Source organism: Dendrobates tinctorius, unplaced genomic scaffold (genome assembly GCF_039654945.1).
Source record: "Dendrobates tinctorius isolate UK_male_01 unplaced genomic scaffold, ASM3965494v1 ptg000018l, whole genome shotgun sequence".
Lineage (NCBI taxonomy): Eukaryota > Metazoa > Chordata > Amphibia > Anura > Dendrobatidae > Dendrobates > Dendrobates tinctorius.
The window spans coordinates 1,170,061-1,185,807 of NW_027361686.1; positions in this window are offsets into that span (position 1 = coordinate 1,170,061).

Here is a 15,747-nt window from a genome sequence, read left to right on the forward strand (position 1 = left end):
GGTTGGTGGAAGTGGGGACAGTAGTAGTGAGGGGGGCTGCCTCGTCCTACAACAGGTGAGGCAGATCGAGTCCCCAGAGCGGCTTGGCACACTGCTCTTTGGGGATGAGGTCTTCCCTGAGGACGGGGCAACCGGAAAGAGGAAAAAGAAAAAAAACAAGCGCAAGCCAAAAAACACCGTGGCTGACAAACTTATATTTGTCCCTCTTTCCGGGGCCCCTCTGTCCCGCTGTATGGAACCCGCTGCCCACCCCGGCTCGGGCCCTGTGTTGGGTCCGCAGCAGGGGCGCGGGCAGAGTGATGTGTGCCTGGACCTTACCGTCACATCTGGTGGTGGCGGTGAGGGTTCAGGCAGCGACATGGAGGTCGGTGCTGGTGCCAGTGGTGTAACAGCCACTGGCGGTATTGGCAGTAGTGGTGTCCGGACTCAGTCCCCGGTGGCAGGGGGGGCTGGCCTGGCACTCAGCACAGGTACAGCCAGGGCCACACCTCCGGCGGTGAGTGCTGGGGTCTCTGGATCCGCCACGCATGGGTCCGTTAAGTCTGGTCCACTTATGGGGGTCCAGAGACCTAGAAAGGGCGTAGAGGCTGCTGTGAAGCAGCAGCTAAAAAAGTGCAAGGGGCTGGCAGCTCCTCTGACGGCGCCCGTGGCAAGTGCGGGGTCCCCGGCACGTAGACCCAAAAAGGGGTCCGTGCTGGGAGCACTGCCAACGCTGGGCGATGAGGGGGAGTGGCCAGCCCTGCCAGCATGAAGTGGTGGGTTCAGGAAGGCGGTGACTGTCCGCGAGGGGGCGTGGCCTCCCCGAGTGTTGCCCGGCATGCGGGGGGCGTGTCCTCAGCCGCTGTCCGGCCTGCTGTGCCCTCATCACCTGGGGGGGCGTGGCCTCGCAAGGGGTCACTGCTCTGCCCGGGTAGACTGCGGCCGGCAGGGGACGTGTCCTCTTCGGCCGCTGTCCCGCCCACTGTGCCCGCGTCACCCGGGGGCGTGGCCTCGCAAGGGGTCACTGCTCTGCCCGAGGTGGCTGCGGCCGGCGGGGGGCGTGGCATTGGCAGGCCCGCTGCCTCCTGTCCTGCCTATCCCCTCAAGCAGCATGGTGCCCCCAAAAGCCGGTAGGGAGTTGTCGGGGTTCCCAGCCCGCTTACCTCCATCTGGTGGTGCGGGGGCTCTGGCACTCCCTGGGAAGCCGATGGGGGCAAAGGAGCAGAGGGCAGGGTGCGGTGGCAGTGGCCGTCCCTGCCCTCAGTGCAAAGACACCGCAAAAAGAAAAAAAATGGAGCCAGAGAACCCAGGAGCTGCTGCTGCTCCCAGACTTGGGCAGGGGGTACTGAGTGCGCTCTGCTCAGAGGTATTTAAAGGGGCAGCAGCACTCCTGGACAAGAGTTGGAGCAGTGTCAGCAGCTCCAAGGAGCAGAGCACTGGCCAGCAGGCAGGCAGGGGTATTGCAACACCAAGTCTGCTTATGTAAATACTGGTTTATCTGCTAATGCAAATATTGGTTTATCTGGAAGTGAGAGTGGGAGTGAGGTAGAAGACATTTTTGAGGAGCTGTTTGAGGATATAAATGGTGATGTGAGCGATATGGATGAGGGAGTGAGTGCGAGTGTGAATGTGGCAGTAAATGCTGGAGTGAGTGCCGGAGCGAGTGGAAATAATAAAAGACTGAATGGGAGAGTGAATGAGGGTGCGAGCACGAGTGGTGGTGGTGGAGGGAGGGCTGGCCCATCTGCCCCCCCAGCCGCGAGGCCCCAGCGTAATTATGCGGGGGCCGCGGCTGGGGGTCGGGGTGGTTCCGGGGGGGTCTCCTCGGCTCCGGGTACAGCGGTTTGCACCGCCGTTTCCTGGAGGCCCTCCAAAGGGGAGAAAGATCGATCATGATAGAGGGGAGGACAGTGGACTTGTCTTTCTGGATAGAGAGACATGGCCTAGCAGCCTTCCAAAATCAAAGGGAGGGACTGTCTGGTCTCTCCCCACAGCCGGGCAGGGGCCGCCAAGAAGGAATGTGGTCCATCTTAGGTGGGGGGGGCAATGGAGCTTCAACCCAGGAGCAAGGTGGTGGAGCTCCTCCTAAAGATGGGCTTTGGGGCTAATGACATCTTTGCCCTAATACATCCTTCGGCGTCCCGCTTCTTCGACATCAGCTTCGTGCGGCCAGAGGGGCTTGAGCTCTTCTGGTCTAATTACGAGCTGGTGCGAGAAGAGCCCGGATGGCGAGTCTTCATCGTACAGGCGGTGTCTCGCCAAAATGCCGTCAAACGAATGACCGTAATCACATGTAACGAGTCACTCGCAGGCGTGGACATTATGATGTGGCTTTCCCGTTATGGGGAAGTCACCGAGGTCCCAAGAAAGAACAGGGACGAATTCGGTATCTGGTCGGGGGGCTGGACCTTCATGGTAAAGTTGAAGGTTTCCGGCGGCACGGTCACCCACATCCCTTCCTCGGCGTTCCTGGGAAGGGACAGGATCCTGGTCTTCTACCAGGGGCAGCCGAAGGTCTGCCACAAGTGCGGCGACCCCACCCACTTCAGCGCCAACTGCAAAGTGCAGAAGTGCACGTTGTGTGGTGGGGTGGGTCACCTTGCTGCCTTGTGCAAGGACATTCGCTGCCACCTGTGTGGTGACCTAGGTCACCAGCTCAGCCGCTGCCCTCGCTCTTTCACCAATGCTGCTACAGGCCCGGTGGGGGGAGACCGTGGGGGGGCAACCCCTGGCGGCGCCTCTTCTGCTGTGGCAGGTGGCGGCGGAGGGGGAAGGGCTGAGGGGTCGGTGAGGAAGGGCAACGCTCCTAGGGTCCCCGCATATCAGCGGAGGCAGGTAAGATGCCATGATGGTAAGGGGCGGGTGGAGCCTCGGGCAACCGGGGTGATGCCCGCCCCCTCCCCTCTAGGCCGGTGACTAAAGCCTCTGATGTCCTGGGGGAGAAAGTGGCGAGTGAGGAGATCAGGAGGTTGGAGAGGGAGGAGAAAGCGGCTGACTCAGACAATTCCTCACAGTATGAAAGTGTTGATGAGGAGGTCAAAGAGCAGCCTACAACATCAGGTGGCAAAAACAAACGTGCCAACCGTAAACCGGGGAGGAAGAAGGCTGGCAAGTCTTCAAGGTCTCCCCCGACCGTGTGGGTACATACGGAAGGGCCCGCTGACCCCCCTCTGATCAAACTCACCAACCGATTCAGCGCCCTCGGAGACTCAGATGAGCCGCAAGACGAGGGTGCTGGGCCGGGGGCAGCATCGGAGGGTCCTTCAGGGGAGGGCGGAGTCCATCCCTCGGGGGGAGCTGTTCCTCCCGAGGGGGGGACAGACCTGGAGCCCGGAGGCGAGGGCACTGGGGGGGAGGGATGGATACTTCCTCGTCCCTCAAAAGGAAGGTGTCTGAGAACTCCTCCCCAGGTAATGACAGCAGCGGGGTGGGAAAGAAATTGGCCATCGAACTTGATCACTCATGATGGCTGAACTCGCCCCGTTGACGCTGACGTCCATTAACGTCGCCAGCATTAAGTCAGATGCGGCTCGATTCACGGCCTTCAATTTTTTTCTCCCGAATTGAGGCAGAAATTTTGTCTTTGCAAGAGACCAGACTAACGGACATGGGGGCCATACATAAAGCACGGAGGGAGTGGAGGTGCGGGCCCTCATACTGGTCTCTTGCGGCCGAGCCGTATAGCGGGGTGGCAGTCCTTTTTAAGGCCGCTGATGTGGAATGCCAACAGGTTATTGAGTTGGAAATGGGGAGGTGCCTGATCCTAGATGTCTTCATGAGGGGACAAGAGCTTCGGCTCATTAATATCTACGGTCCACAATCCAGGTGGGACCGAAAATGTCTCTTCCTGAGGATCAAGCCCTTTCTTTTTACTAGCCGACAGGTGGTCTTCGGTAGGGACTTCAACACCATTACGAGATCCCGAGACCGGGGGGGTCCCGGAGATCGCCTGGCTTATGATAGCGTCGCACTCAATAGCATAGCTAGTGATGCTCGCCTGGTGGATGTCCACATCCGGCACACCCCAGGCCACGGGGGTTTCACCTTTCAGCTGTAGGTCTAGGATAGATAGGTTTTTTTTGAAGGAGGACGCCATCTTTTCCGCTGTGTCCGCCGTTGAGGTGGAGTTCTCCGACCACTGTTTAATTTTTTTATCTCTGAATGTTGCAGAGACTCCCCGGATGGGAAGAGGGCTGTGGAAGCTCAATTCGTCCCTGCTGGAAGAAGCGGAGGTGAGACAATCCTTTGAGGATTTTCTTCAGAGCCAGGTACCGCTGTTGGATCTCTGTAGTAGTAAGTCAGAGTGGTGGGAGATCTTCAAAAAGCGGGCGGCGGGGTTCTTCCGTCAGCTCTTGAACCTCCGAAGTCTGAACAGGCATCGCCTGTACCGAGCTCTGGGAAGGAAACTCGAGCAGCTCATATCGACTGGAGGTGACCGCGAGGAAATCTCCAGAGTGAAATCTTTACTCAAGAGGTGCCAGTATGATAGGCACACATCTGTAGTTTTTGAGAGGGTCTTCGGGAAGTACCGCTCGCCCGACCCTTACAGAAACTGTAAGATGTCAGTGAATTGTAAGATGGTGACAGGACTGATCGACAGTACAGGGTCCCTGAACAGATCCAAATCAGGGATCCTGGAGGTGGTCAGGTCCTTCTACTCGCACCTCTTGGAAAAGAAGGATCTGGATCGGGATGGGATGTCGGCTTTCCTGGCTGAAGCCATCCCTGAGCCAGGGGATGATCCCTCTCTTGGTGTTTTGGCAGAAGAAATAATGGAAGAGGAAGTGAGACTGGCCATTGATGGGCTCCGGCCCAAGAAATCGCCAGGTCCGGATGGCTTAACATCCGAGTTTTACAAGACCTTTAGGGACTCCTTGGTCCCCCTCTTGACAGGTGTGTTTATTGAGTGTCTTTCCTCGGGCACTCTAACCAGTTCAATGAGGAGGTCAGCCCTGATTATTCTGTCAAAGGGTAAGGATCCGTTCCGTATCGAGAATTGGCGTCCCATAGCGCTTCTTGATACGGACCGGAAGGTTCTGGCCAAGGTGCTGTTTAATCGGCTGGTGAAATTTGCACCCCGGCTCCGTTTGGGGGCCCAGCACTGCTCTGTTCCAGGTCGCAGCACTTTTAGTGCTGTGCTCGGTGTCCGAGACGCAGTGAAGCAGGGTAGGGCAGGTCACTAGAAGGGGTACTTGCTGTCATTAGACCAAGCGAAAGACTTTGACCGGGTCAACCAAGAGTACCTCTGGTCTGTCCTTTTGAGGTACGGTCTGCCTGGGAGGTTTGTCAAATGGTTAGAGATCTTGTACCAAGGGGCTGAGACTTTTCCACTCGTGAATGGTTGGTCGGGTCGCCCTTTTGAGGTGGGTTCGGGGGTCCGTCAGGGCTGTCCTCTGAGCCCGCTTTTATACGTGTTTGTGATCTATCCCTTCCTGAAGAGGGTAGATCGTGGACCGTTGGCGGGAGTCGGGATGGACCAGGCGGGCTCTGGGTCCTCTCTGAGGGTAGTGGCATACGCTGATGATGTCTCCCTCTTCGTATCCTCGAGAGGGGAGGCGGATTGGGTCATGTCGGAGGTTGTACGCTACTCAGAGGCATCCGGGTCCATGATCAACCGGGATAAGTGTGAAGGTCTCTGGCTGGGAGGGGGAGATCCTAGTTTTGATCTCCTGGACACCCTTCCAGGGCCCCAGGCCACCGCCAAAATTCTAGGCATCGAATTTTGCCCCGGGGACTACCCCCAGCAAAATTGGGAGGGCAGACTTAAGATCGCCGCCAAAAAGGTGGACCAGTGGAAGGGTTGGTCTTTGACCCTGAGGGAAAGGGTTGCCCTGGCAAAAGGCTTTCTGCTTCCTTTGTTAATTTACCTGGGCAGCGTGTGTATCTTGCCAGAAGCTCTCTGGACACGGGTCTACAGCCTGTTCTTCCAGTTGTTATGGGGGAATAGGCTCAACCTAATCAAGAGAGAGGTCACATACCGCACGAGGAGACTAGGTGGGTTGGGTATGGTCAACCCAGTAGTGTTCTTAGTTAACACCTTTCTAAAGGCCAACATTTCCAACCTCTGGCTAGAGAGGGCTCCTCCGTGGGTAGTCTCCTGCAGGGGTTGGCTTTGGCCTTTCTTCCAGGAATGGGAGACAGGTGGGCGAGTGAAGGACCTCCGCATGAATCATGGGCATCTCACGGCTTATGCTACCCCAGTTCTGAAGGTGATCAGCCGGTGGGGTCTGGGAATGTGGGAAATCAGGACCATGTCGAGGCAATGCCTTGACAGAAGGGTTCTGTTGACCCATTTCCAGAAGCCCCTGGCCCTTAAGAATTGCTCAGGCCGGGATCTGGAGGTGGGCCTCGGGCTTTTAAATTCTAAATGGATCCCCTTGAAGTTTTGGGACTTGGCCTGGCTCTGCTTCCACGGGAGGCTGTATGTAAAGGAGAACTTGAAGTACAGGAGCTCTGATGATCGGGGCTGTCCCCGTGAAGAGTGTGGTGACGTGCTGGAAAGCATGGAACACTTCCTGCTTCACTGTTCCTTTAATACAGAGGTTTACAACAGGGTGGGTGCTTCCATACGTTGGCCATGGCTGACGTCCCTCTCCTACGCCGAGTGGGCCTATGGAGCATTCGGATCCCTGGGTGGCCGAGACCGGGGCACTTTATTCCTAGTCAATGTAGTGGTTAGGTTCTACACTTGGAATGCACGGTGTCTAGTGTCGACGCGGCGTAAATTCCTCCCAAGGGACGAGGTGGTTAGTAACATCTTGGGTGACGTGGTGAGGGTACGTTCTTTGGAGTTCGAAAGGTTGGGTGTGAGGAAGGCCTCTTGGCTTTGGAGGGGCCTTTCCTTTTGAAAAACACACTCTAGGGAGAGCCAGACCTGTCTGAATGTAGTAGGGACAGCATAAGGTCACTCGGTGTTGAGGGACAGAAGTAGGGGCAGATAGGGACAGGGAGGGACAGGCACTGAGGGACAGATAGAGAGTTAAGGTACTGTCACACTTAGCGATGTACCAGCGATTCCGACCAGCGATATGACGCGGTCAGGATCAATGGTACATCGCTAAGTGGTTGCTAGTGAGCTGCCACACAGGCAGATCTCACCAGCGACATCGCAGGGGTCGGGGGTCGCTACTTACCTGTCACACTAGGCGATCCTGACGTCCTCCCGCCTGGCTCCACGCTCGTCTCTCCACAGGAAGCTGACGACGAGAAACAGTCCAGGACATTCTCGCGCGATCAGCGATAACCAGCAGGGGAGCGGTCGGAGGAAAGTATCAGACACAGCGATATCGCTAGCAATATTGCTATAACGTCACAAGTTATAACGATATTGCTAGCGATATCGCTTAGTGTGACAGTACCTTTAGTTATGATAAGTTAGGTAGAATAGGGACAGATAGGGACAGTTTCTTTTTAGGGATAGAAGTAGGGACAGTCTTAGTTCTTGAGGGACAGGATGAATGTGTTAGTGAGGGATGGAGCCTCTAGAACTCCTTTTCCTGGTGGTGGGCTGGTGCATGCCACCTTAGCTTTTTGTTTTAAAAACAGGAAATATAATGGATATTGGGCTTACAGGTGCCAAACTTGGGCCTTGGGTATGAAAATGCTGTGTTTAGTTTGTACATTAATATGTAAGTAGATGGAATGGTATTGAGAGTTTTGGGAAAAAATGTCCTTTGGTTGTGCATTGGTATAATGGAAAAAAAAAGCACACGTTTTTTGTGTGGATGGGGTGTAGTCAGGTTGGGAGGGGGGTGCATGGGGGTGGTGGAAGGATGACCGGATGCCAAGAGGAACATGGAGGAACAAAGGAGCAGGGCAGGAGAAGTAGACTCTATGGACCCTGGAAATAAAAAATAGTTTTCGTTTAGGAATAAAAAGGCCGTAAACTTTTGTGGACCTGATTTTGCAGTGAGAAGGCTACAAACTTGTAGGACCTGCGGTGCAAGGTGGTGGTAAAAAGGCTACGAACTTGTTGCCATGTGTGGGAGTGGGAAAAAAAATAAATATTTGCTGTGTAATGGGAGTTGGGGTTTGTTGGCCAAAATGGCGGAGTTCTTTTTTTTTTCAAGGCAGAGGGCCAGGAAAGGATTATTTTTTTTTTGTTTTTGTAAATAGTAAAATAGGTGAAATATGAATGGGGTGTGAATGGGGTTGAATGAAGTAAGAGCGGTGAGAGTTCTTTTTGTTTCTTTGTATTTTTTTAGTAGATTCCTGCTGGGGGTACCTTAGGCTGCAAAAGCCTAGTGGAGGGCAGGGAAAGGATTTGGACTTTCAGTTGATAGCGCATGTTTGCACATTTTTATGTCTGTCTATGTGGGTTTTTCTTCAGTTTATATATTGTGGTTTGTATCTGAATGTATTTTTGATAATTTTATAATAAAAAGAGTAATAGGAGTATAATACACGGGAATGGAGGCCGCACATTATAGGATCCACAGTTCTGGAGTCAGGAGACGCCAGATATTACAGCCAGGAGGGATAATAGGAGTATAATACACCAGAGTGGAGGCTGCACATTATAGCACCCAGCGTGCTGGAGTCAAGAGATGCCAGATATTACAGCCAGGAGGGATGATAGGAGTATAATACACCAGAGTGGAGGCCGTACATTATAGCAGCCAGCGTGCTGGAGTCAGGAGACGCTGAATATTACAGCCAGGAGGGATAATAGTAGCATAATACACCGGAGTGGAGGCCGTATATTATAGCAGCCAGCATGCTGGAGTCAGGAGACGCCAGATACTACAGCCAGGAGGGATAATAGGAGTATAATACAACGGAGTGGAGGCCGCACATTATAGCACCCAGAGTGCTGGAGTCAGGAGACACTGGATATTACAGCCGGGAGGGATAATAGGAGTATAATACACTGGAATGGAGGCCTCACATTATAGCACCCAGCGTGCTGGAGTCAGGAGACACTGGATATTACAGCCGGGAGGGATAATAGGAGTATAATACACTGGAATGGAGGCCTCACATTATAGCAGCCAGCGTGCTGGAGTCAGGAGACGCCGGATATTACAGCCAGGAGGGATAATAGGAGTATAATACACCGGAGTGGAGGCTGCACATTATAGCACCCAGGGTGCTGGAGTCAAGAGATGCCAGATATTACAGCCAGGAGGGATAATAGGAGTATAATACAACGGAGTGGAGGCCGCACATTATAGCACCCAGAGTGCTGGAGTCAGGAGACACTGGATATTACAGCCGGGAGGGATAATAGGAGTATAATACACAGGAATGGAGGCCTCACATTATAGCACCCAGCGTGCTGGAGTCAGGAGACACTGGATATTACAGCCGGGAGGGATAATAGGAGTATAATACACTGGAATGGAGGCCTCACATTATAGCAGCCAGCGTGCTGGAGTCAGGAGACACTGGATATTACAGCCGGGAGGGATAATAGGAGTATAATACACCGGAGTGGAGGCTGCACATTATAGCACCCAGGGTGCTGGAGTCAAGAGATGCCAGATATTACAGCCAGGAGGGATGATAGGAGTATAATACACCAGAGTGGAGGCCATACATTATAGCACCCAGCGTGCTGGAGTCAGGAGACGCTGGATATTACAGCCAGGAGGGATAATAGTAGCATAATACACTGGAATGGAGGCCTCACATTATAGCACCCAGCGTGCTGGAGTCAGGAGACGCCGGATATTACAGCCAGGAGGAATAATAGAAGTTTAATACATCGGAATGGAGGCCGCATGTTATAGCCCCCAACGTACTGGAGTCAGGAGACGCCAGATATTACAGCCGGGAGGGATAATAGGAGTATAATACACCGGAGTGGAGGCCGCACATTATAGCACGCAGTGTGCTGGAGTCAGGAGACGCTGGATATTACAGCCAGGAGGGATAATAGGAGTATAATACACCAGAGTGGAGGCTGCACATTATAGCACCCAGCGTGCTGGAGTCAGGAGACACTGGATATTACAGCCAGGAGGGATAATAGGAGTATAATACACCGGAGTAGAGTAGAGGCCGCACATTATAGCACCCAGCGTGTTGGAGTCAGAAGACGCCGAATATTATAGCCAGGAAGGATATTAGAAGTTTAATACACCTGAGTGGAGGACGCATGTTATAGCACCCAGAGCACTGGAGTCAGGAGACGCCAGATCTTACAGTCGGGAGGGATAATAGGAGTATAATACACCAGAGTGGAGGCCATACATTATAGCACCCAGCGTGTTGCAGTCAGGAGATGCTGGATATTACAGCCAGGAGGGATAATAGGAGTATAATACACTGGAGTGGAGGCCGTACATTATAGCAGCAAGCGTGCTGGAGTCAGGAGACGCCAGATACTACAGCCAGGAGGGATAATAGTAGTATAATACACCGAAGTGGAGGCGGCACATTATAGCACCCAGCGTGCTGGAGTCAGGAGACGCTGGATATCACAGCCAGGAGGGATAATAGGAGTATAATACACCGGAATGGAGGCCGCACATTATAGCACCCAGCGTTCTGGAGTCAGGAGACGCCATATATTACAGCAAAGAGGGATAATAGGAGTATAATACACCGGAGTGGAGGTCACACATTTTAGCACCCAGCGTGCTGGAGTCAGGAGACGCTGGATATTACAGCCAGGAGGGATAATAGGAGTATAATACACCGGAATGGAGGCCGCACATTATAGCACCCAGCGTTCTGGAGTCAGGAGACGCCATATATTACAGCAAAGAGGGATAATAGGAGTATAATACACCGGAGTGGAGGTCACACATTTTAGCACCCAGCGTGCTGGAGTCAGGAGACGCTGGATATTAAAGCCAGGAGGGATAATAGTATAACACACCGGAGTGGAGGCCGCGCATTACAGCACGTAGCGTGCTGGAGTCAGGAGACGCTGGATATTACAGACAGGAGGGATAATAGGAGTACCGGCAAGTCAGTTTTACCAGTTAGTGAAACTAGGAAAAAATCCTTTCTAAAAACAAGTGTGTTATTGTGCTTTTTTTAAAATTTCTCCGCACTTACAATTTATTCCCCGTTTTCAACTACAAGACATGATAAAACCAATGATGCGTTAAAAAGTACAACTCATCCTGTAAGAAATAAGCCCTCACACGGCCATATTGACAGAAAAATAATAAAGTTATGGCTCTGGAAAAAAATGTGAGTGAAAAACGAAAAAGAAAAGCTGAAAAAAGCTCTGGTCATTAAGGGGTTAATTGCCCATTAATTGTGGCTGGACAATTAATTAAGGCTGGCTGTTTAATTAATTAAGTGTGGCTGGCCCTTTAAATAATTGTGGCTAGTCCTTTATTTAAATGTTATCATCACTTGCATAAAAAAGAACCTAGGCATGTTGGGTGTCTACGAACTTGGAATGACCTGGAGAATAATAATGGCAAGTCAGTTTTAGCATGTATTGAACCTAGGAAAAAATCCTTTAAAAAAACAAGTGTGTTATTGCGCTTTTTTAAAATTTTCACCGCACTTCGAATTTTTCCCCGTTTTTGACTAGAAGATATAATTAAAGCAATGATCTCATAAAAAAGTACAATTCATCCTGCAAAAATTAAGCCCTCACACGGTCATATTGACGGAACAATAACAAAGTTATGGCTCTTGAAAAAAGGGGAGTGAAAAACGAAAAAGAAAAGCCAAAAAAATCTCTGGACATTAAGAGGATAATTGCCCTTTAATTGTGGCTGGGCAATTTATTAAGGCTGGCCGTTTAATTAATTGTGGTTGGCCCTTTAAATGTGGCTGGCCCTTTAAATAATTGTGGCTAGTCCTTCAATTAATTGTTATCGTCACTTACATAAAAAAGAACCTAGGCATGTTGGGTGTCTACGAACTCGTAATGACCTGGAGAATAATAATGGCAAGTCAGTTTTAGCATTTATTGAACCTAGGAAAAAATCCTTTCAAAAAACAAGTGTGTTATTGCGCTTTTTTAAAAATTTTCACCGCACTTGGAATTTTTCCCCGTTTTTGACTACAAGATATGATTAAAACAATGATGTCATAAAAAAGTACAACTGATCCTGCAACAATTAAGCCCTCACACAGTCATATTGACGGAAGAATAACAAAGTTATGGCTCTTGAAAAAAGGAGAGCGAAAAACGAAAAAGAAAAGCCAAAAAAAAGCTCTGGACATTAAGAGGTTAATTGCCCTTTAATTGTGGCTGGGCAATTAAGGCTGGCCGTTTAATTAATTGTGGCTGGCCCTTTAAATGTGGCTGGCCCTCTAAATAATTGTGGCTAGTCATTTATTTAAATGTTATCATCACTTACATAAAAAAGAACCTAGGCATGTTGGGTGTCTACGAACTCGTAATGACCAGGAGAATAATAATGGCAAGTCAGTTATAGCATTTAGTGAAACTAGATAAAATTCCTTTCGAAAAACAAGTGTGTTATTGCACTTTTTTTTTTAATTTCTCCGCACTTGCAATTTATTCCCCATTTTCGACTACAAGACATGATAAAACCAATGATGCGTTAAAAAGTACAACTCATCCTGTAAGAATTAAGCCCTCACACGGCCATATTGACAGAAAAATAAAAAAGTTATGGCTCTGGAAAAAAATGTGAGTGAAAAACGAAAAAGAAAAGCTGAAAAAAGCTCTGGTCATTAAGGGGTTAATTGCCCATTAATTGTGGCTGGGCAATTAATTAAGGTTGGCCGTTTAATTAATTGTGGCTGGCCCTTTAATTAATTGTGGCTAGTCGTTTATTTAAATGTTATCATAACTTGCATAAAAAAGAACCTAGGCATGTTGGGTGTCTACGAACTTGTAATGACCTGGAGAATAATAATGGAAAGTCAGTTTTAGCATTTACTGAACCTAGGAAAAAATCCTTTCAAAAAACAAGTGTGTTATTGCATTTTTTAAAAATTTTTCACCGCACTTGGAATTTGTTTCCCCGTTTTCGACTACAAGACATGATTAAACCAATGATGTCATTCAAAAGTACAACTCATCCTGCTAAAATTAAGCCCTCACATGGCCATATTGACAGAAAAATAAAAAAGTTATGGCTCTGGAAAAAAATGGGAGTGAAAAACAAAAAAGAAAAGCTGAAAAAAGCTCTGGTCATTAAGGGGTTAATTGCCCTTTAATTGTGGCTGGGCAAATAATTAAGGCTGGCCATTTAAATAATTGCATCACTGCGTTGAGAAACATGTGATGGTGTCTCCGCAGTGTTGGATGTTGATCTCCGTGAGGTCATTCATCCTCATTTTTCACAGTCTTTTACAAGGCATTGCTCCTACTAGCCAGTTTCCTACTCCACACTGATGAGAGGCAATACCCTGAAACAGCTGTCTGTGGATGGATACCATGTTTTGGCATACGTGGTTTCCTTCATTGGAGACTGCCCTTCCCGTGGTTGTTCCTTCCCGGTGAAAGACCTGGCTAGTCATTGCTTGCATTGAGAAACATGTGATGGTGTCTCCGCGGCTTTGGTTTTACATGTTTTTGCATATTTCCCATAAGGGATGGGGGCATTGCTCTAGCATCACTGCGTTGAGAAACATTTGATGGTGTCTCCGCAGTGTTGGATGTTGATCTCCATGAGGTTATTCATCCTCATTTTTCACAGTCTTTTACTAGGCATTGCTCCTACGAGCCAGTTTCCTACGCCACACTGAGGGGCAATACCCCAAAATAGCTGTCTGTGGATGGATACCATGTTTTGGCATAGGTGGTTTCCTTCATTGGAGACTGCCCTTCCCGTGGTTGTTCCTTCCCGGTGAAAGACCTGGCTAGTAGAGATGTGCGACTTTACCTTTTTTCGGGTCGAGTCGGGTTTCTCGAAACCCGACTTTCGCAAATGTCGGGTCGAACGAAATCGGCCGATTATCGTGAAAAGTCGAAGGCCGACTGAAAGACAAAACCCAATGCAAGTCAATAGGGAAGCAAAGTCGGCAGGGAGTGGAGGACAGTAAACACACCTACAGTGCCCATTTGAATGCCAAAAACATCAATTTTTATTACTGAAGCTTGTCAACCTTAATTTACTTCATAATAATAGTTACGCACTGAAAACTGGTGGTTATTTGGCTAAAGTTGTGGGGGGGGTAGAGCTGGCTCCAGGTTCTCATGTGCCCTGGGCCAAAGAGCGCCCCTTTAACACATACCACAACTCATGGTGCTCCGATACGGCAGAGAAATAGTGGTATAGTGCAATGAAAAATACTTCTCCAATAGCTCCAAATACGGACAGTATATAACTCCATACAGTATTATGGGCACCGCGTAGTGCGCTATACAGAGCAATGAGGCCCATATATTTCTCCATACAGAATCATTGGTCCCATATAATGTTTGATACAGTATATGATGAGCTCCACATAATGCTACAGTATATGTTGGTCCCCATGGATGAAGTTCCACTGTCTTATGTGCCCAAATAATGCTCCATATATAATGGGCCCCATTTCAAATGCTCTAGTGTATAATGGGCCCCGTAAATGCTGCTCCAGTGTCTGATGTCCACCTTTGGAATGCTCCAGTGTATGGTGGGCCCCATCTATCATTCTCCAGAGTATAGTGCTCCCCAAAAATTGCTGTCCCAACATTGAAAACAATTAAATAAGTCTCCTTGCTAGGGAATCCCTGTACTAGTATGGACTGCTCATTGTCCCCATCTTCCTTCTCACTGCACTTGGCTGTTTAGGCAGAGAGCGTACAGACGTGATGTCATTGCTCTCTCTGATCAGAATATCACTGTCAGGACACGCGGAAGACGTCATGGCGGTGGAGCAGGGAGAGGTAAGTATTTCAACTTTGCAAGTGCTGTGATCCTGAGCAAGCGGGGGGGCCCACTCGTTGGCGACGGAACTGGCACAGGGCCCCTCATAGTACGGCGGTGTGTCTGATGGCGGGTGGGGGTGGGCCCTCCTCCCACCGGCAGAGACACTTTTGCGTACTATGAGGGGCCCTGTGCCAGTGCCATCGCCCATGAGTATGCCCCCCCCACCTGCTCAAGGAATCTGCACTTTCATCTGCACCTTCCTCTTTGTCACCGTGTAAGGTGGTATAGTATGCGGGAAGGGGAACCTGAGTTTCCTCAGGGTCAGATTCTGGCTGTGTAGAGTGTGAGGGGAATGTAGTGGTCTGGGTCAATTTACCAGCAGAATCATCTAGCAGTGGCTGGGCATCAGTGCACTTGTGGCGTCCCCAGGAGTACGGTCGCCACAGTGGCATTACCATCCTCCTAGGGAGTGTGATGTCATGCTTGGGAGCAATGAAGGATCTCTCTAGCAGTTAAACCAACACACAACACATTTCCCACTCCAGGCCAGCAGGGAGACCTCTGAACCTGACTGCTGAGGAGCTGCTCTCTGTGGTCGGGTGGAGGTAAGTTATGGCACTCTGTGCAGGGAAGGGGAAGTGTGTGGACGTTAGAAGGGAAGCTGGAGGATGAGCAGAGTTAAGGCTCACTCCTAGCTGGAGCGCATGGTCCGGATTCCGGTCTCCGAGTTTGTAGGGACACTGACGTTCCTGCAGCAGAAATCGGAGGAAGTAGCAGCTGTAAATGCTCTGTACCCAACTAAGGCTCGGAGGCCCCAGCAGCGACGTGTGGGAGCCAGAAGGAAAAGGCAACGGCTGCCTGCCGTACGAGAAAGTTCCAAAAGAGAGTCAACAGGGGGAACTTCATTGAACTCAGCACTGCGAGTACCTCAGATAAGCACTAGAACGGAGGCCACACTACCTATCTGCAGAGAGAGAATTCGAAATTGGCTTCCAGGCTCACCAACTCCTTCTCCATCTGTACTCTG